Raw genomic sequence first — 21965 nt, forward strand, 5'->3', positions numbered from 1 at the left:
TATAGATGTATTATGAATGCTGTATGAAAATTCTTTCAATAACTCTTTGATTTTCAAATTAAATAATACATTTCCTTATATACAATAACATAAGAGACAAATGCCCACAAATATGTGCTAGTATTTTTTTCATTTGTAATCTGTTCTAATCTATGACTGACTGCTACAGCAGTAATATTTTAGTGTTTTTCAATTTGTACTCTGTTTTGATTCTTTTCCTCAGTTAAAAAAAAGTTAAAAAGAGTTGTAGTACTACACGGACAGGCTTTCAATTACTTTAGTGATAAGCAAAAGATTCTTTTCAAAGGGATAACAAACTCTAAAGTAGCTCATTTGTTACGGATCAAATCCAGTTGTAAAGATACCTTTCTTGGAAACACCAGTCAATCGGAGAAAATCAATACGCTCTGTACGCTTCAGAATACGGGTTGCAGTGAACTGGAAAAGTCCTCGGGCAGTGAGAAACTTTTCCAGGCACGAAATTCGAAGTCACTGATGTGAAAGCGATGACAGGAAATCCCATTTATAACTGACTTAAAGACTGTTAAGGGATTTGTTAACGCTAGAATTAATATTATTGCTACCACAGAGGAAATTGAGATTTGTTCAAGAAGATAATTGGTTTCAGCCCGGCTGCCTGCTCATGCCGTTCTCCCGGAACAATTTGATAGTCTGGAAACTTCCAGATTTTTTCATATGGAGATTATAATTCATTTACGGATGTGCTCCTGGCATACGTGGAGCTCGAGGATAAGCAAATACCGACAACTGTGAGCATTTAACATCGAGGGTTTCAAGAGCCTTGGAAGTTGACATCTCCGTCGCCAGTTTTTTAAAATCTGACTGCAAAGTACAAAGTCCTTTAAATGAGCATCATACTTCCTTTTGTTTGTCTTTTCAAATAACTCGGATTTTACAGACAGATTTTCGTGTGATCTGTAGATTTTTAGGTCCTGCCATGGAACGCCGTTGTTAACAAGCTGTTAAATGTTTCTGCTTTTAGCGAATCAAAGTTCTCGCTTTTTCAAAATATGCTTTTTTCAATGCTTTATGATTGTCCTGTTTCAACATGCGCAGATTGTCAGAAGAGATAATGAGAATAACGAGGTAGAATGAGTCGATTTCAAATGATGCCTGGTCTGACAAACCTTCTGCTGGTGTTATGAGAACAGCCAGATGTTGAGGGAAAAGAGCAATGTCAAGCGATCTGCCATGAAAAGGTCTGCTCTTCATTTCTTGAGCTCACGGATGCTTCATGTAAGAAATTACGGCAAAATTCCCAAACCCCGAAATACAACAACTTGCCCTGTAAATGTCAGATATTTAGGGTTTGATGACGATACCTGCAACTCTGCGTTGCAGTCTCCGTCTTGCAGAGTCGATATTCATTGTCAATACTTGCACATTTTGGATACATTTATTCCAGATCCTTTGCAATTATAATGTCTGACAAAAATGCCCTTCCATTATGTTTTAAGGGATGTCCATACCCTGTTCGAAGGCTCCTGGTTTGACACTGGTTGGAAGGATGCTGGCAAATGTCGTGCAAGTGCAGAGAGCTGAAGATGCCGAGGAAGTAGGCTTTCCAGGATGAAAGAGGTAAGATCATCCTTACATTTTCTCTTGCTGTTAAATTAACCTTTGAGAAATTTAGGGTACGAGTAAAGAGGAAAGATCTTCCTTCCATTTTCTCATTCTGTAAAATGAACCTTTCAGAAATTTAAGAAAACAGAAGACCTTTTAATACAGTTTGAAAATATACTTCTTTTATTTCAGAAATTTAGGAAAACAGAAGACCTTCTATTACAGTTCGAAAATATACTTCTTTTATGATTCCTTCTGATATTAAGAAATTAGTTTCACGGAGCAAATCATTTATTTACATTATCGCGTACTTCATTACCAGTTTCATAAGTAGATCTAAAACAAAGGCAAAATGCCGTGAATTACGCATGATTTTCAAATTTGTGATAAGCCTGGTAATGGAAATTTGGTTGGTTGACATTTAAGCTCGTACTGTCACCTGTAAATTGGAAGATTCACTTGAATATTGAAGTTTAAAATACAGCTGTGAACTTATATGAGACTTTGTTGTATCTGCTCGTATTAGAAATATCAAAACTATGATTTATTAGATCTGGGTACAGGTTTGGTGTATCTGCTCATTTTAGAAATATGAGCAGAACTAAAGTTTATAAAATCTGGGTACAGCTTATATGGTATTCCAACACTTTTCAAAACTAAATACGATACTATATCTTCTTTACCTAAGCAAGGTTATCAATAATTTTAATAATGAGATATCATTTATTAAAAAAAAAAGAAAAAAATTGACAACCTTAACATGTATCTTTCTAGTTGTTTTAATGAGTTTCTATATTTTTCATGAGTTATTTTATTTAAAATTTATTCCAGTTGTTTGAACCCTTTTTTCAAAGTGAATATTTTTTCAATAAATTCCAAAAAATTTAAATTATTAAAGATTATCTTTACAAAAGGTATAGTCAAAAAGTCTATCTTACATTGTCTTATCAAGAATTTTTCTAATACTCATGTAAAAATTGTCTTTTATATAACTCAAAATCATACTTCTTATAGTAAAGATAGAACTTTGTATCATTAATTTTAACAAAATTATATAAACACTAAATATTGGCATATGTCCACTCTTGAAGCAAAAGTGATAAGAGCCTTATGTTCAAACCCCTTCTTGCTTAGAGCTTTGGGATGTGTTTGTTGTTAGGAGAGGATAATCTAAGAATCTTACAAAAGAAAATCCCTTTAACCCGTACATAGCTTTGTACATTCCATCTATAGAAGGCATCCATCTGAATTTCAGTCAAAATGGATGATGTTTCAAATAGCTTATACAAGAATTTGTAGAACTCATTAATCTAAACAAAAGAAGATTGAATTGGGTTACCAACAAAGGTTATAAATTAGCTCTTTCTAGATTTAAAGACATTTAGGTTGTATAGTTTGACACACTTTTGAGCGACTCTTTGTAGTAAGAAATGAGAATAAAGAACCACATAATTAAGTTGTTTATAGCTTATCATATGAATTTCAAGAGATTGATTGTTAATCTCTTCATTCATATTACCTTGACTCCTATATAATTTATTACTTAGAATAATAACTTTCTCTCTATATAAAATTTCTTCCTTTTATCATTCCATGTCATAGTCTTTTGTGGATTCTTTAGCATAATGGTACTCATTGGCATCCATGTCTACAACTCATGTTAGATTTGCATGATACTTCCCTATCATTCATGGCCTAGTCATTGCTTATGGGCTCTAGTATATCTTTAGATCCATTTATTTTATCCAGATGCCCCTAATGTTTTTCCCTTATGATTTTTTTAATTTGATCAAGGTGTATATCATCCACTATGATTGGAATCCTTACCATTTCTTGTTTGATGCTACTATCCCTCTCAACATCAACACTCCTTGGTTATCCTTAACACATATACTAAATACTTATAATCATAGATTGCTAAAGGATGGCATATGTTCTCCTATAAATTGACCCTTTCAAAATTTATTTAAAGCTACAACCTCTTACATTAATATTAGGTAAACCTAAAATGCTTTATCAAGTACAACATCCATCATGAAATTTTTGATTGAAGAAAACGAAAAGTTAAAGAATATTTATTTTAAAATTATAGACTTGACAATCATCTAAATTAAAAAGATATGTTTTACTTCAAACTAGAATTTTTTAGCAAAAAAATATTTTCCCCTTTGTTTGTATCTTTGGTTCCTGTCTGATTGTAAGTACTCCTTTTATAAATTCTGGAGTAGTGCCCCCTAGATATTTTACTACTAAACTTTGTTACATGATGACTTGTATTTGAGAGTACATGGTTGCTTGTGTTTATCTCTAGGTTACTTTTTGTTGATAATCTATCTATTCAATAAAGCATAAGGCTATCTTAGTAGAAATTCATTCATGCCCCTCTTAGCATAGCCCACCCCAAGTGTCACAATCACAATCTAATGCAAGCTTGCAAAGCAAGGGGAATTAATATTTGTTAAATTTTCCAATCCAAACATAGTAGCATTCAACTTAGTAGCACTTTTGAGCATTTGGAAAATTAATGTATCTATAGGAGAAACAAATATTTAAATACTTCACACCATATTGTTTTGGGTAAGTTTAATTTTATATGTTATCGATGGCAAGTAGAAGATCTAAGTTGTATCGACTTATTTGACTATAAATTCAATAGTATAATCTATATTTTTGAATATTCAAAAGATATTTAGAATTTTTTATCAAGTTTAAGAATGACGAGTTCAACTTTTTCTTCATATTTATGATATTAACCATGCTTTTGATTATATGATACAATATTTACTAGACTTAAGAGATTAACATGAAATACACCTTTTTATTCTAAACAAAATGAAAAGATTTCTTCAATTTTCATAATCATAATAATGTTGTGATTATATGAGATGGGTACAAAATTACACTCTTTTAAGTCATTTATACCTAAAAGTTTCTAATATCAATTAATCTTGATAGTCATGATAGTGAGCTATGCATTTATAATTTCTTTGGCATATTCTTGAGATCTAAGATATTTTAAAATTGGTAGCCATGGGAGCACCATCTAAGATTTTGATATTTAGTTAGTATGATATTAATAGATAATTTTTTTATATTTTTATGATAATATTTAATTTTGAAGATTTAATCAAACTATCTAGTTCCAGTTAGGCTACACTTTTGATAATATGAGGTTAACAAGTAGTTGCAGTCTTCCTCTATTTTTCATAAGATCTTTCTTCTAAAAGAAAAAATATATTCTAAAAATGGAACAATCCAAAATGATTCCAATGTGAATACTAATATTGGGTAATACTCTTTCATTTATTTTGACACATTTATATCTAAAATCCTCTTCACGTTGATAGTCTTAAGCTCAAAATAAAGCCATAATTTTGATGTTATCATGTTAAAAATGAGCTCCATTCTCTTCCTATTTTGATATGATTATTTTGAAATTTCTAATTCATTGGATTCCTATCAGGATGTTAAAATTGGGTTGTACTCTTTTATTTTATTTGTCACATATGAAGCCAAATTTATATTCAAATTGGTAATTATACTAAATTAAAATAGTGCATGGCTTCCAATTTCATGAACTATGTTTTCCTCTTCTTTTTTTGTTATACCAACGATATCCCTACAACCCAGCCCAACGCTCAACTTGCCTTACCTTATAGCCAATTTCGGGTTTAGGAAGGGGCGAGTTGAGGTGAGTCTAATCCCTTGGGGATGCACACAATCACCAGTAAGCTATGTGCATGGGGTAAGATTGGGCCTTGAAGTCAAACCCAAAACTAATGGGGAGCAGACCCACGGCCCAAGCCAACTCTACTAGCTATGCATGTTCATTGTATTTTTCTCTTTTAACTATTATACTTAAAAATGTTCTTTAATTAAGAAAATGACAATGAGTAGATAATTTCATTTAGTTATTGCTACTCAAGTCAAGACAAACCTAATTTGGCCTCCCCACAAAAAAACACAACATGTTGCCTCAATGGCTAATGCTTCAGTAAGTTCCTCATCAAAGAAATTATTTGTAGACTTTCTCCACAAATCCCTAAGGGGTTCTTCCGATTCACTTGCAAAATTCCTTCCCAAAACATCCTTTCTTCCTAAGGCGGTTCTAGGCAAGGAGGGTTTGGACTACATTACATACTACAAAAAAATTCTCTCAACAATGGATTCAATGAATTGTGGTTGTCTCTTCCAACACTCCATTACAATATCTTTGCACATTGGAACCCTTTTGGTGTCAGGTAAGCTAAAGATTTACCACAATACTAAGGTTTTCTTGTCATTTTATTTAACAATATGAATGATAGGGAGGTTGTTCTTTCGTTGGGCCTCTAGAAATAGGACTCACCTACTTTCTTCCTCTACCCTTAGACCCCCTTCAATCACCTAGTGGATCCTACTAAGGTCTCCCCTACTTGGGTCAAATTCCTTCACCACCCCTTTCATTTTTGGTCCATGTTTGCCTATGAATCTATTGGCAACAAACTCTAGGTCGCTTTATCAAATTCAACCCTAATACTTGTCTCTTCTCCTACACCTCCTTTGTAAGAATCCTAGTGGACTTAGACATATATAAATTACTTCCTACTTAAAACTCTCTTAAGGTTTGCGAGCATTCATGGGGCCAGAGCTTAGACTATGAAGGAGTCTCGTTCAAATGTGTATGTTGCTTTGCAACTAGGTACTTGGCATCTTCCTCTCCTTGTGGTTCTCAACTCGACTCCTCTCCAAGCTAGTGAAAATATGTGGAAATGTGTCATCTTACTGTCTTTCATGTATATTTGTCTTTAAATTTGTCTTCGGCTTTAGAGTCCTAATTTTTGTGTTCTAAATTACTCAACCCTTGTTCCTCTTCCTAAGTGTCTCTAGTATCTTTTACTGATGTTGTTGAGGCCCTGATTGATTCTCCTTCAAATCTTGCCTTGTGTATAGCTAACACTCCCATGACTTCTTTAGGGGCTCTTTCAAGTACTGGTCTCATTTCCTCTTTGGTTTTCAATTCCCTTTCTCTAGATTGCTAGGTTCACCTTTTGGGTTCAGTGAATCGACTTTAAAACTTTGTTGCTACCTCTAAGGGTTTTGCCAACATTGCTCCCCTTCTTTGTCTGTAAATGGATTCCTCTTGGACTGTGTGTCATAAAAAATTAAGTCATTCGAGCTTCTGACCTAGAGATCTCTTACTATTCCTTTGGACCCATGTCTTGGTCCTATTTTTTATTTCCAATAATGGATATGTTTTGTTTCTGATTATGCTTTATGATTTTTTTGTTGAGTTATCAAGGTGTAACTCTTTTATTCTTCTTCATTGTCTGATTCGTAATGGGTTGGGACCCTTCCCCACTTTCATAAGAAAAACGACTAAGATTCTTAATGATGACAAGGTGCACCCTTTTAAAAATTAAGAAATGTTTTGATTGTGAGTAGGGTGCTTTCTTAAAATTAATGAAAGAAATGTGATAAAATATTTACCAAATTATGGGCTATCCCTTCTTGTTACAATGGGTTCTTCTCACCCATGTGATCATCAATGTGTTCAATCCTTGTCAACATCTTTAGTATATGAAAATGTGGCCAGTGAAATGGAGTTCTTTTAAATCCATATTAAAATTTATACTCAATTACAAGTGATAAATATTTAGAGTTACTTATCATTTTAAATCCAAACTTAAAAAATACATTTAAAAATGGGTTTATAAGCTTTTAAATATTATCAATTTATCTCGATTGTTAAAGAAAATCCTTAGCAATATATGTTGGTTGTTAGTTCTATAAGCTCAATTCTTGTAAAATGTTATGAGCTACAATGAATATTTGGCCTCATTTTTTAATATCTTGTCTACAACTACTCCCTGTATTCTCTTTAAATTTTCTCTAGCTTTGATAGTGAATATATTGGCTACTATAACTAAAATATAGATTTTATGTAATTGTTCCTCTATTGATGAAAATTATAGAGATTTGCTTGAACTTGCTACCCTCTTGTATAGTCCCTATGTTGTTACAATTGATGTAATAATAAAATCAAGTTATATTATCAAAAGTAAAATTTAAGATAACTTAAGAATAAAAGATTTTAAAACCTAACAATCTTCTAAAGTTTTTGCCATGTTCTTTGCTACTGGTTTATCTTTAAAAACTATTTCTTTTTGTAAGGATTTCGAGTCCCTATAAAATCCATTTTACACTAATAAAAAACACAAGACACATGATATATTAAAATATATAAAGAACTACCCATTAATTGGTTAAATAACAAATTTTAGAAAAGAAAAATATATTGAATACATTAAATTAAAAGGAAGAAGGGACATGGGTATCTATAAGTAAATGATATTGTTAAATAATAAAAAGTGGATGGGAAAAATAGTTTTGCATAAAATATAGTCATGTACATCATGATGCTTGCATTTTTTTTTCAAGATTCTCACTAGCAAAGGTAGAGAACAATTGTGTATTATATCATATAACTAAGAAGAAAGTTTCTTACCTAGAGAACCACATTGGAGAATACTCTAAATAGTTTTTCTTGGTGTCAAATGCTTTATACATTTCATACCTCAATCTTTATTTAGTTGAAGAATATTTCTTGGTTAATTCATTTTTGCATTGTACAATATACTTAAAGCCTTAAAATATTGTTGCCCTATATAAATGAACCATTGGACAACAAAAAATATATATTTAATATCACATCAATATTCAAGACATGAATATAGGGTAATAACAAATTTATTCTTTCAATCTTGGGCAAGAACTTTGTCGCACTACATCTCTTGTTATGAATTTAATCATAGATATGTGATCAAAAGAAGAGTATTGTTTATGAAATATAACTTGACATCAAATTTATGGTTGTGTATATTTAATTTATATATCAATTCTATAAATATTTATGAATTATACTAATTACAAATAGTTTCAATTTATAATTTTGAAGTGATTTTTTTAATTATAGATAATTTGTATAAAGAGTATTTATTTCTCATACATTAAAGTGTTGAATTTGATTTACCTTATATATTTTAAGGTTTTTCTGGAATATTTATCCTTCTTACCTAATTTTTTTCAAATCTTATATATTTTATTGTATGTTATTCCTCTTACTATTATCTATCCACCCTTATTTTCTTTGATATGTCTTATATTTGGGTTTATTATATCACTTCCTTCATCCATTATTCCTTTAATTTTATGGTATAGATCCTTATGAATCCATATCTTGGAATTTTCTTCATGCCTATTTCAACAATTGTAAGGTTTTCTTTACATAGCTTCATTTATTTATACCCTTAAATTATAGTTGATGATATTACATTTCTTTTTGACATTAATGATGTTACATGTTGAATGACTAAATCATTTTTATTCTTATCTAACTTCTCCTCCTTCATGGACATTTGTTTAATGTTTATTCATGTATCCTAGAGGATTTGAATTCATTCAACTATTTCCCTTGTGTGATGGATAGTGATGGTCTATTCCCATCTTCTAGTGATGTATATAGTAAAAATGTTTTATGTAGTTAGGTTACACCTTCCTTATCTATCGATGATAGTGTTGAGCATTGTTATGTTTTTATTTTATTTTATTTTATCAGTAATGGGCCGAAACCAATAAGGTGTAAATACCCTACCCCCTTGTGGAATTTGAACCTGTGACCTCTCTTTCAAGAGCACAAGTTCTCCACCACGAGGCCAACTCAGGTTGTACTCGAGCATTGTTATGTTATTCTTTCTGTGACATCCAATTTATATACCCTTAGATTTGTGTTGTTTTGATGGAACATATAATGATGAATCTATAGGTTCCTTAAATTATTGCTAACACTCCTACAAGAACTATTCCATTTTAGGGATAGGTAAATATTATAGTAAATGTGGATTGATCTAATCACCAATAAGATTATATATTAATTTAATGTATGAATCATTTAAATTAATAAATTTATCTTGTATATTATTTAGTTTATTTTTTATATTGGTGTGTGTCCTAATTGAACATTATACATTTTGTAAAGTGGTCAAGGAAAGACATGTCTTAATTGCAAATTATGCATTTTGTAAAGTGATCAAGGAAAGTTTGGACATTTTAATTGATTCTCCTAATAAATCTTTAGACACTTTTTATCCTCTTCACCAAATGTTTGTATGGTTCATAATTTTGTTTATTCCATGTAGGCCTCATATTGAAGTTTAAGACATGCCTAATTTCACTCTATCTAGGCTTAAACTTGTATTTTATAAGGCACTAATTTAGGCCCTATAATGATTTTGGACATACTTAGTAGAGGACGAGTAGATGAAAATATATGTATATAAATGACAAATTTTGTAATCTATTAATCTTAATCTTGATTGTATAGCTCAATCTTAACAACCAAGGAACATGTAGAGTATGATATAATTGATCAAATTGATAATAAATAGGCTAAGATACATCCTTGAGATTTATTGTATACATAATCTTCATATAAATATATAGTACAAAAACCTTATTTAGAGAATATTTAAGTGAATTCTAAAAGTCAATCATGAATAGTTTTTCTAAAATCTAGAATATATTTTTCATGCAACAAGAAAAGGATTTATTTGATACTATAGATGTTTCACTTGATCTTTTAATAATGAGCATTTCTCTTTGTATATTGTGATTTGAATGTAAAAAAGTTATTTGTTTTTTAAAAAGATAAACGAGTTTTACATGGACCCAAAACCAAGAGTTTTATAGAACCTGGCCATCAGCCAATCAAACAGAAACCAACAACAAAACATGGGAACACCCTAATCCGAACACAAAAGAAAAAAAAACAACAAGAAACAAAACAAAACATAGGCAAACACTCAATTAAGCGAGTGCACCAGCTCCTTGTTCTTCTGGATGGTAACCTTGTTGATTTCCTCCAAATCCTCCATAATAAACTGTAGTTTCTATTGCCACCCACAGGAGAGTCTTCATCGCCCATATCTTTCTTTCTGTTACTCTCATTAGTATCACTGTCAATAGGATTAGATCTGTACTCCGCCATCATGGCATTGATCTTTTCCAGCCCCTCCATACTATTATTCATGGGCTCCTTGCTCATGTCAACCAAATTCTTAAGGTTATTCTTGATCTTCTCCATAGACTGCTCAACCTTCTAAATTATTTGCTCATGATTACATTTCATAACCTCCACAACATGGGAAAGCTTATGGGTCATGATCATGAGCTCTCCATTTTGTTAGGCTCAGGTGAATCAATGAAGATATCAATTATCTCCTTAATCCCCTCTTTGAGGGTATCAATCTCCTTCCCCACCCACTTCCAACAGTTCACCTGGCTTCTAGTCGCTTCCATCACCAGATTCATCAGAGTACTTTCCTTCTGTAAACCACTATCCACATCTTTAGGTAGAGTCCCCTACTTCTCCTTCAGGACATTAAGATGAATGTCCAATTTGATTTCCTGGTCCAAGGTCTTGGGACCATAGTCTTTAGCAACCAACTTCTTCTTTTTGGAATAAGGCTCAAATTTAGATATCATCTTGCTGGTTGATTTATATTTACTTGCAGCCCATCTGGGAGGGTTCTTACTACTATGGGTTCCAGGAGTGACCAACATCTCACCCTCTTCAGTCGGCTTATAATCAGGGTCAACAAGAGGTTTAGCACTCCCACTATCCTCCATCTCCATATCCAAATCAGAGACATCTTGAACATTAGTATTAGGGATTTGGCCTTTCTTAGAGAGAGAGGGCACAACTTCATGGGCTTTGGCGTACTCCATAATGAGCACAATAATCCCTTCATGGAGGACTGGATTATTCGGATTCTCAGCATGTTTTTCAAGACTATTCTCCAAAGAAGAAATCAGATAGAAAGGAATTGAAATAACTTTGCCATGCCTAAAGTGATTCAAGATGGTAAAATGATAATAAAAGATACTGGCATATCTGCCATCAAGCGTAATGTACCTCATGATGAATTCAGCCATATCCGCCCAGGGAGCCATTAGATCCTTTCTGTTGTAGCCACCATCAACCATTTTATTAGCTTGAATGCTCGTTATCTTTATCAAAAAAATTCGCCATGTCTTCCTCCCCAGTTTTTGTCTCTGTGAAACCTTCTACCATTCAGAGCCAAACCTGTAACCGTAGCCACTAGGGTTTCATCCACCTGAAATTCAGCACCATAAGCCCTCAAAACCCCCTCCTTCCACTCATCGATAAACATTTCTGTGAGCAGAGGAAAAGGGCCATGGAGTCTTTCCAAGAAGGGAACCATCCCCCCATCAACACTTTCCTACCACACCTCCTTATTTTCTTCCATTTATCAAAAGTGGGCGGTTTTTGCCTATTCTTGTCCCCACCCATAATGGTCCGGGTCACCAAACAAAAGTAGGAAATGGGCCACACCAGACAAGTCTCCAAACAAAAGCAGGATAGGGGCCACACAAGAAGACAACAAATCCAGGCACAAGGGAAGTTTCTAGATCTTCGAATAGGGAAATCTAAAGGAAACCATTTCCCCAACAACTTAATCAAATCATGATTGTTCTTCATTTATTATCGCAAGTGGATGGTATCATCATATGCTAGGTCACAAATGGTAAAAAATTTCTTTGTTGATAATGGATCTAGTTTAATTATATATAAGTAGGGATTGTTTAAAATATTTGAATGTGGATATGTGCATTTATAATTTTCATGTTACTATAAAATGATTTAATAATATTGGTAGACATTTTATGGGAACTATTATTCATAGTTGAACCACTTACCGCTAACCCACCATTCTAATTCATGAGAGAAGACACTCCTTGTGTAATATGTTATTAGGGCATACTTGAATGTATTCTATGAGAATGTTGCCTTCTACAATTCACAAGAATTTTAATTTTTACATAAAAAGCAAAAAATATTTGATTTACATGTAGATAATCATCAATATTATCATTTTCAAATGGTTGGAGGGCTTACAAATTATTTTAACAAAAAAGGCAACCAAAAAAAATATTCAAAATAGAAAAATTAAAGCACAAAGAGGTTCAAATCTCCCACAAAATGATATTTATATAACTAGTAACAATTGGGGTATATTAAATTTTACAGTTTGGTGTATATGAGACAATTAGGCTAATCCTAAAGATTTCAATACTCATTCACTATTATATGGATCCATAGAACATACAAGTATTTGTCACCTAAGAAAATACGTATATAGAAAGAAATCCAAATCATCTTGAGTGTGACAATAATTATAAGTATATTACATCCATTGATGATTCTTCTTCTCATCTAGCACTTGAATAGCTATATGGTCATGGATATAAAATAATGCAAAAAGTTGGTTACAAAGAAAGGACTAGAACATTACAAGAATGTCATCACCTTGTTGAGTAATAAGAAAACAACTTGGACATAAAGGGATTGGATATGCACCTTAGGATATTATTAAAAAATAGTTAAAAGAGTAAAAATAAAAATAAGAAGCATTCAATATCTAAAGTTTAAATATAATTTTGATCTTTAGGGACACAATGATTTCATTCATACATACATACATACATACACTACATCATGAATAATTCATTTATTCACATTTGACAATGGGATTTCTTATAGTGTATTGATTGATTAATCTTAGGTAGTGATTCCATTATGATGTAGTGCACATTAGTTCATTTTGTATGTCTTTATACCATTTGCATTCAAAAAATAAAAAAATACAAATACTATATAAACATAAACTTCTTAAGACATGTCTTCCGAACAAGACAATATAACAATGATGGGGCATGGGAGTGGGAGTAGGAGTAGAGCTATGGTTTCGATGGAGGAAGATAAGGAATTAGGAGAGGGGGATGAGGATGATGAGGCCAATGGCCTAGGGGTGTGTGGTTTCTCTTCCTTGACCAGAAGTGCTTTTAATCATATCTTTTGGTGGCTTGTGTTGGTTGCTTTCTTGTTTATGATCGGACATGTTTTGTACCTTATTTGGGGGGGCTTGCATTGCTTCTCCCTTCGGCTTTGTAGGTTTCTTGCCATGGGGTTCTTCTTGTTGGAGTGTGTTGTCCCCTGTTTTTTATGCTCATGTTCTTGGGAGCGATTGGTGGCAAATGTTGCTCGTTTTGAGCTACTTTTCTTACAGGTCTCTTATTGACTGGTGTGTCTTATGTGTTTTGATGCCTTGGCCTAGCTAGTGCTTTATGCGCACTATTTTCACCAGGTGCTTTTTTTTCTTTGGAGATTTGGGGGAGTGTTGCAACCTTTATTCGAATCGAATCTTTGAAGGTATCATCTTTGTGTGGCCCTTTCTTTGGTATGGGCTTTGTTTTAGTTTTTTTTCTTTGTGGGGGCTAATGCTTTTGATGGGGGTTGCTTGTATTTCTTTAGCCCTCTCATTCTATGGAAGCCTTGTTAGGGCTTTGTCCCTTTGTGGCTTCTCTGGGCCCTGTGTAGGTATGCTTTTTTTTTCTGGGTTATGGGCCTAGTGCTTCTATGGAGATAGTTCTTTGGGGTCTATTTTGTTGTGCTTTTTGGGAGATTTTTTTTTTGTTTTTTGGAGTGCCCCCCATTTCATGGTTCCCAAAGTTGTTGCTTTGTTCTTGGAGGGTGTAGTCCTTTCTTGCCTATCTTAAATGTCTTCACTCTATGTTTCATGTTGCTTACTTTGAGGGGATGGTTCAGTGTTTTTATCCCCTTGGTGTTGTTTGATGTGCCTTTCCTGTGGGTTGTAATGATTGTCTCTATTTTGTTGGTCCTACTGTAGTTTTCCTCCTTGTTTCTATGGTTTTGGTCTTCATGCTTCTATCTCAACATCTTGGGGTTTCTTCCATTTTTCCTATAGAGGTGGCCCTATCTTCTATTGAGGTGGAGATGGATGGTGTTGGAGATGACCTATCTTCTATTGAGGTGGAGTTGGATGATGCGGGAGACGTTGGGAGGTGTTGTTGGGGGCCTGATGGTGACTTGTTTCTTGGTCTAAGGGAACTAAGGCTGGTCTTTTTATTGATAATTTTTCTTTCTCTCCTATTGAGGTGGAGATCTTGAAGGGTAAGGTGAATTCAATGTTGTTCATTCTCAAGGTTAAGGTCATGGGAGCCTTGCTAAAGCCCATTATTAAGGTTGAGGGAGCCTGGAAAAACCCTATGTTCCTGTTTGTCTAAGTTTTCTACTGTATGGATTCAGCCTTTCATTTTAGCTAGTTCTTCAATGTTTAATCTTTGATGTTAGGCTAGGGTTGGGCTATTGGTTGTTTATGTTGTATCTTTTGGTAGCATTCTGCTTTGGGTTCCAGGTCCCTTCAAAACTTGTTGTAAGGGGTTTTGGGTCTCCTCAAAACTTGTTTGACCCTTAATAAAAAACTAACACATGTCTTCCTAGATGATCTAGGTGCTAGTAATCTCTTTGGAGATACCTTAGAGATTATGAGAAATATTCTTACTAGACCTTATTCTTCACTACTTAGATTTAGAGAAGTGTAGAGAAATGATAAAGATTCTTTTAGTTGGCTTTGTTGGAACTTGCGATCTACCCTATTCGAGTAGGATATGGTAAGTTGGATTATTCCAAATTGAATATTTGGTGTACTTTTTCTTGGGGTATAATCCTAAATTTTAAAGCTTGGCATATGGCCAAATTATTATTATGGTTCATTTGTTGTTCTAGGATTCTTATTGAATAACAACTTAAAGAAAAAAGAGGCTTTTCTAGTCTTTTTAGATGCCTCCATGCCTAGTAATGGAAGATGATAGTGATCAGCTAATTTTATCTCAATTTTTTTCTTAGGTAAATTTTATATGAATTAGTTGCTTGAACGATCTTTCATATATAATTCTTGAATCTTGGCTTTTCCTAGTTAAATTAAACACTCTTTAGGTCCCATTGTGCTTAACTCTAAGTATGATTGGATGGGAAATCTGGTTAAAATGAAATAACATTATCTTCAATGATAAGGAATAGATTAGAAAGTAAATTTGGGAGAAGGTGGTTATGGTTTACTCTTAGAAATTTACTCTCTAAAAAGTGGCAAAAGTTAAATAAGCTAATCCCATGGAAACAAGTATTCTTAAGAACTTGTTCGATATAAGAAGATTCTATAATGTGATTTTTGAAAAGAAAGGAAAAAACATGTAATAAAAAATCTCTTCTTTCAAAAATAGATTAATCTATATTTTGATAGAACTTTTAGAAAAAGCCCAACTTTATTGAATAAAAAAGTTCTTATTATAAATCATCTTTAAAATGTGAAGGATGTTAGCAATCACTTTACTAATATGAATATCAAGAATGTTGGAACAGCCAAAGGACTACTTATGACTCTTAAATTAGATATTAAACATTATTAAATTAATAATCATACTATTAAGGAAGACTTTAAATAAACGAAATAAGAGGATTCATTTTGAAAGGAATGTCCACTTTGTTAACACAAAAGAAAGAGATATCCGTTTGTTGATTGGTTGGTGACTCTAACCTCAAGGAAGGTTTCTATTGCTTAATGCTTAAAAGTAGTAGCATATATGATAATGAAAATTTATATAATTTCTTTAAAATCACTGAAGAGATAAAGTCAAGAAAGGTATACAGGATGTACCTTTAACTGTATTTAACTTAATTTTCTATGGACTTGTTGCAATTTTTTTTTCTTTTTTCTTTGGGCAAGTTTAACCTTGGTCTTTTCTAGCGCTCTTCCATAGGAGGTTTACCTTGGTCTTTTCAACATTTCCAAAGTACAGTGGCAAACAGCTTGAGTTTGCAGGAAATTCTTTTGGAAGTCAAGCTTGGATTTGCGTTGCTTTTTGGCACTTTCTGGAGCTATACATAGGCGTTCTTTAAGGTGTTTTTCTTGGTGTTTGAGATGCCTTGGAGCGATACATACACGGCATACACCCTCTCCCTGTGGGCGGATTCCCCTTCTGTTTTGAATATTATCATTTCCGTTGGAATTTCATTACGAAAGTTTCATAGAGTTTTCGAATTGGTGTTCGACTGAGATGTCTTTTATCAACTGTTTACATGGAGCCAGATGGTCTGTTACTTATTGCTCCACAATCCTGTTTAAAACTCTGGAATCCAGGGTTTGCTTCCGCTTAGTTCTTCTATTTTCTCACATTTTAATTCTCTCAATTATTATGGCACCTTTTTCTTGTGATCTTTATTATTCATATAGTCTATCTCTACTTGGCCATTGACGGTAGCTGGTGAAAGCTCTGGTGTTTCTTCTGTCGTGGCACCACCTATTCTGTTGTTTATTATGGCCCATGATGCTTTGGTTTTATCAGGTGCTTTTCTGACCTAATCCGATGGCAAACAAATACCCTATTGATATTGAGGCCTCTCCTTCTCTAAGGCCGTTTGCAATCCCTGAAACCCCTTCAAAGCATGGTCTATGAGATGGTAATGTCAATCAAAGCACGTGCAGAATCCCTGAAACCCCATCAACTTCTTCTCTTCTTGTGATTGAACCTTCTCCTTCCAAGGTACTGCACGGTGTACCGGACCCTGAGGATCTCATTGGATGTTCGTACTAATTATTCTCAGTAGGTCTTTACGACCAGCTTTGATAATTCTCATCCTCTCTCCGCTTCGAAATGTCCATGATATAATGATGGAGCCTGTTGATACCTCAACATGTCAAATCCATTTTGGATTCAGGACTACTGACTTTTGATGCCTGGTCTCGTCAGTTTTGCGTATCTATAAGTTACCTGTGGTCTTCCATTCTTGATTTTGGTAATAGGAGTGTTTACTTGTAGCCTTAGCTATTTTTATAATCTATTTGGAAATCTTTGTTTGGCATATGAATCTCTTAGCGTTTTCTTGCATTTCATAGTCGTTTGCGTCCCCTTGACACAATTTCATGCTTCCTAGCTATATTCTCTTTGTTTGGAGTTTATTGATTATAATGTTTAATTCCCATATTTGAATACGCATCATTAGGTTTTGCTTTCAAGTGATATGTCAACACCAAAGTCAAATAGATAAAAACTGTAGTGGTAAATTTTTTACCTTTCGCCATTTAAATCTTGTTTATTCATATTCATCTATGATTCAAATATGTTGCTGAATTGGTCTTAACATAGTAATCTTCGTCTTACACGTTTTTTTTATATTCACATGTTGATTAGTGATAATTATTTAAATGTTGATTAATAATAATTAGTTTTGAAATTTTAATATTTTTTCACAATATTAATATAATCAACAATTGATCCACTGCTTTGTGACAACTACTTTGGCTAATCAAGGTATGGCAGCTTGTTGGCATGCTATAGTTTAAAGGTGGGTATCTGTGTTAGTGCATAGATCAAATAATAGAATGTAGAGATTGACAAATTTCATTGTGTCACTGGAATCTTAACTATTTTTTCTTTTAATCTTGAGTGCTTCTACATTAGATTGTGTATGAGTTTTTTTCATCAACGTTTCCGATCACACTCTGTGATCCATCATCAGGATGACAAATAGAGAGCATGCAGAAATGAGAAGATCACGAAGTGTGATCCCAAACGTTGATGAAAAAAACTCATACACAATCTAATCCGGAAACACTCAAGATTAATATATCATTAATTGTGAAAACTTTATGTCCACTATTTTTTCTTTCTTTCTATCAAATTATAATTCTTGCTTCAATTGTATTTTTAAGATTTGTGGGTAATTGACCAACTAATTTTGTATACATGTTACATTGTGTTTATATTATTTTCTTTATTAATACCTCAAAGACCATGTTTCATACATTATTAAATAACAAAAGGAGATAATGTGCAATTTAGTTATACTTGTTGAGCTGCTTGTTCTAACTTTGTTAAACAATTGGATCTTTTACTATTTTATTATTATTTTTTTGTTAAAATAATTTTATGCCCTTCAACCATTAGCACAGAATTTTATATTTTATCTATATTTATTGCCATGATCCTCTATACTATACTGAAGGTTATTATTTTTACTTTAAGTTATTTTTGAAGACATGTGCTAGATGGGTTTTGAGTGAATTCTAATTAGTGAGCTTGTGTGATACACTATATATTGTACCTACTTTGTTTTTGGTAATAATTAGTATGGAATTCTATATATGAGAAAAAATTGAAATAAAAGAAACAAATAATTGAAAGACTTCTCTTTTAAGATGGATTAAATTAAATTTTTTTAACACTTCAAAAAATAGTTTATATCCGTGTCTAAAGATAGCTTATATATGTTTAAGAAAAAAACTTTTGTTTAGCCTCAGCATCCCTTCACTAACATCTTATTGGAGAAACCGAAGGGCTAGTCACGACTCTTACAATTAGATACTAAAAATTAAATAGATAATCTTATTGTGGAGGGAGAATCTAGCATCATTATAAATGGACAAAAGAGGCTTCATTTTGGGGAACTGGCTATGCAGCCATTTCTATGGCTGCATATAAATAGAAAGAGATCTGTTAGATGATTGATTGGCGACTCTAACCTTAAGGAAGGTTTCTATTCTTTAACGCTAAAACGATTGCATAAAAAATCCCTGAAGGGTACAAGGAAAGAGAAGTTGCTTCAACTTAATTTTCTGTCTTGGCTTCTTAATTTTTTTGAACTCGCTTAAATCTCACGTTCCCTTTATTGTGCCATTTCATTTGCTTTTCTCGGGTTTCTAAGCACATTTCCATGGGAGTTTTACTTGGTTGTTTTTTGCGTTTTCAAACTTCGGTGGAAGACAACTTGAGTTTGCGGGAAATTCTTTTGGAATTCAAGCCTGGATTTGCGGTGTTTTCTAGCACCTTTTGGAGCTAGATAGGCATTCTGTTAGCTATTTTTCTTGGTGTTAGAGATGCTTTGGTGGTTTGTACACCACCTTCCTTTAGTTGGATTCCCCTACTATTTTGAATATTATCATTTTTGTTCGAAATTTAATATAGAATTTCATACAGGTTTTGAATTGGTGTTCAACTGAGATGCTTGCTATCATCTATTTATTTGGAGCCAGATGATCTCTTACTTATTGCTCCACAAGCCTGTTAAGAACTCTGGAATTCAGGGCTTGCTTTCGCTAAGTTCTTTTATTTTATCAATCTCTTAATTATCATGGTGCCTTTTTCTTGTGATCTCTATTATTCGTATAGTCTATCTCTTATTGGCCATTAATGGTAGTTGGCAAAACATTTGTGCCTCATCGATCATGGCACCACCTATTTTGTTGCTTATAATGGCGCATGATGTTTTTGTTTTATTGGATGCCTTTCTGACTTAATCCGATGACAAACAGTACAACATTGGTATTGTGGCCTCTCCTCCTTTCATACCTATCGCTCTCCATCCTCAGCATTTGGGCTTTCTTCCAGCTCTTCTAACCATGTTCTATGTACTGGTAATGACAATGAAAGCATAAGTGGAATCCGTTGAAAGATTATGATGATTATAAAAGCACTAACAGTATACTGAAGAGCTGTTAAAAAACTCTAGAATGAAAATAAATCATTGCTTAAGAAATTAAGCGATCAACAAAGATAAGATAAGGAGGTCCTTAAAAAGCAAATTTAGGAGGTCAACTTTGTTTGCAAGAATGTGGCTAGCAAGTACAATGCTTCCTTTCTGGCTTTCCACAATGAGATGGAAAGGAGAAGGGCGAAAAATAGAAAGTTCAGAGAGTCTCTGGTCGTGGTTGTTTAGTGTTTTGGTAGTTCTGGTTTTGCTTTGTTTGTTGGTTTTAGTTTAGTTGTTGGCTCTCTATTTGTCCTGCTGGATTTTTGTTGTGCTCTGGTGGGAGGTTTTGTACTGGTTGTGCATCCCCATGTGTTCTAGGTGTTGCTATGCGAATATGTAAAGAAGAATTATTCGTATGAAGTTATTTGTGCATCAACTAATTTACACAATACTAATAAACTATTTTATATAGACTACAAATCTGCTACACATGAACAGATAAGATAAAAAATAAATAAAAGAATAAAACATAGTGCATGGGTATTTCTTAAAGCTAATTATATGACATACACGTTCAGTCTTTATTATGTATAAACAAAAATTAAAATTTAAAGCTAAAAGAAAAAAAAACTATTGCCGTTCAACATGCATCTTCTCTTCCCCTAATGATCAATAGAGGTGAATTTTAACTAGTGTTGAAGGCTACAAAATAAGGGATAAAAAGAGTTTTGGTGAAGATATTAGCATCTTTTTCAAATGAAGGACAAAATTGCAATTCCACTTGTTCATCTTGAACCAAATTATGAATGTAATGATATTAGATATCTATGTATTTCATTCTAGTACGGAATACATGATCCTTTGTCATGGAAATAGTAGTGTTAGTGTTATCATAGTAAATGGCAAGTTGGATGTTCTTAAACCAAATGTAGATCACTCAATATCCGATTAACCAATTTTTCTTGACAACTTCTTGTTGCTACTGCAATGTATTATGCTTTTGCTAAAGAAAGAGCCATTGTTGCCTACTACTCTAAGTATAGTTGTAGAATCAAGGGAGAAAACATAACCAAATACATAGGTTTTCTATCATTCGCTAAACCATCCCAATTAGAATCTATGTAAACAATTAGGTCAAACTTTTCAGTGGGAGAATAATGATTGCCAAGATTTTGTGTACCACTCACATACTTGAAATTATTTTTAGGAGCATACCAATGAGACTCATGTGAATCTTCCATGAACAAAGACAGGAGACACATAGCATACATAATATTGGGTCTAGTAGTTGTGAAATATAGAGGCTCCCAGCCAATCTTATACAAAAAGTAGCATCTACTTTGGAACTTACATCTTCCTTGGTTAATTTTTCACCAAGTGCTATAAAGATTGCAACTACTTTGCATGTCATCATTCTAATCTTTTTCAATAAATCAATTATTTACTTAATTTGAAAAGTAACTAAACAATACATGAATCCTAGATCTCTAAATCTGAACATTTTAAATTCTTATTTATTTTTACTTGAAATTTCCCATAAGAACTTTGATGTTACCTTTATGTAATCTTTTACCGAGCTTGATAAAGGTTGTTAGCCTAACTTTTTCTTTGCTAAATGATATTAAATAAAATCATGACAACTCAAAAAAAAAGGATTTTAGTTTTACTCATGAATCTAATAAATCCCTTGAATCCCTTGATTAAATGACAAAACTATGAGTCTTTGCTGGTTAATGGAAATGACTTAAATCTTTGGTTGTGCCAGCCCTGGACTTGATTTTATTATAAAATTACTTCAATTTATTTTACTTTAGGCCCATAAACCTACAGAGAACTTCATTTAATTAGGCCGTTCATTTACTTCGTTTTCCTTGAACTACTTCTGAACAATGCTGCACCGTTTTCACTAACATGAAACAGATACATTAGTAGCATTTCCTTCGGACGATCCGGACTCTGCTTTGACAATCTTCTATCACCTGTACCAATGGCA

At 33.0% G+C, this 21965-nt stretch overlaps 1 long non-coding RNA gene across 3 annotated transcripts in view; it reads left to right on the forward strand.

Moving 5' to 3' along the window:
- Nucleotides 1-360: 360 nt before the first annotated feature.
- LOC131067863 (uncharacterized) overlaps nucleotides 361-21965 on the forward strand; it is a 30250-nt gene continuing 8645 nt past the window's right edge. For 2 of the 3 annotated variants that reach the window (XR_009111882.2, XR_009111883.2), the window contains exons 1-3: nucleotides 361-850; nucleotides 1078-1220; nucleotides 1479-1599. This is a non-coding gene — a long non-coding RNA (uncharacterized LOC131067863). Of the gene's footprint in view, nucleotides 951-1077; nucleotides 1221-1478; nucleotides 1600-21965 lie in introns of all 3 variants that reach the window. The other variant, XR_009358639.1, reaches the window with a different exon arrangement.

The sequence above is a fragment of the Cryptomeria japonica genome, chromosome 8 (assembly GCF_030272615.1).
Source record: "Cryptomeria japonica chromosome 8, Sugi_1.0, whole genome shotgun sequence".
NCBI lineage: Eukaryota > Viridiplantae > Streptophyta > Pinopsida > Cupressales > Cupressaceae > Cryptomeria > Cryptomeria japonica.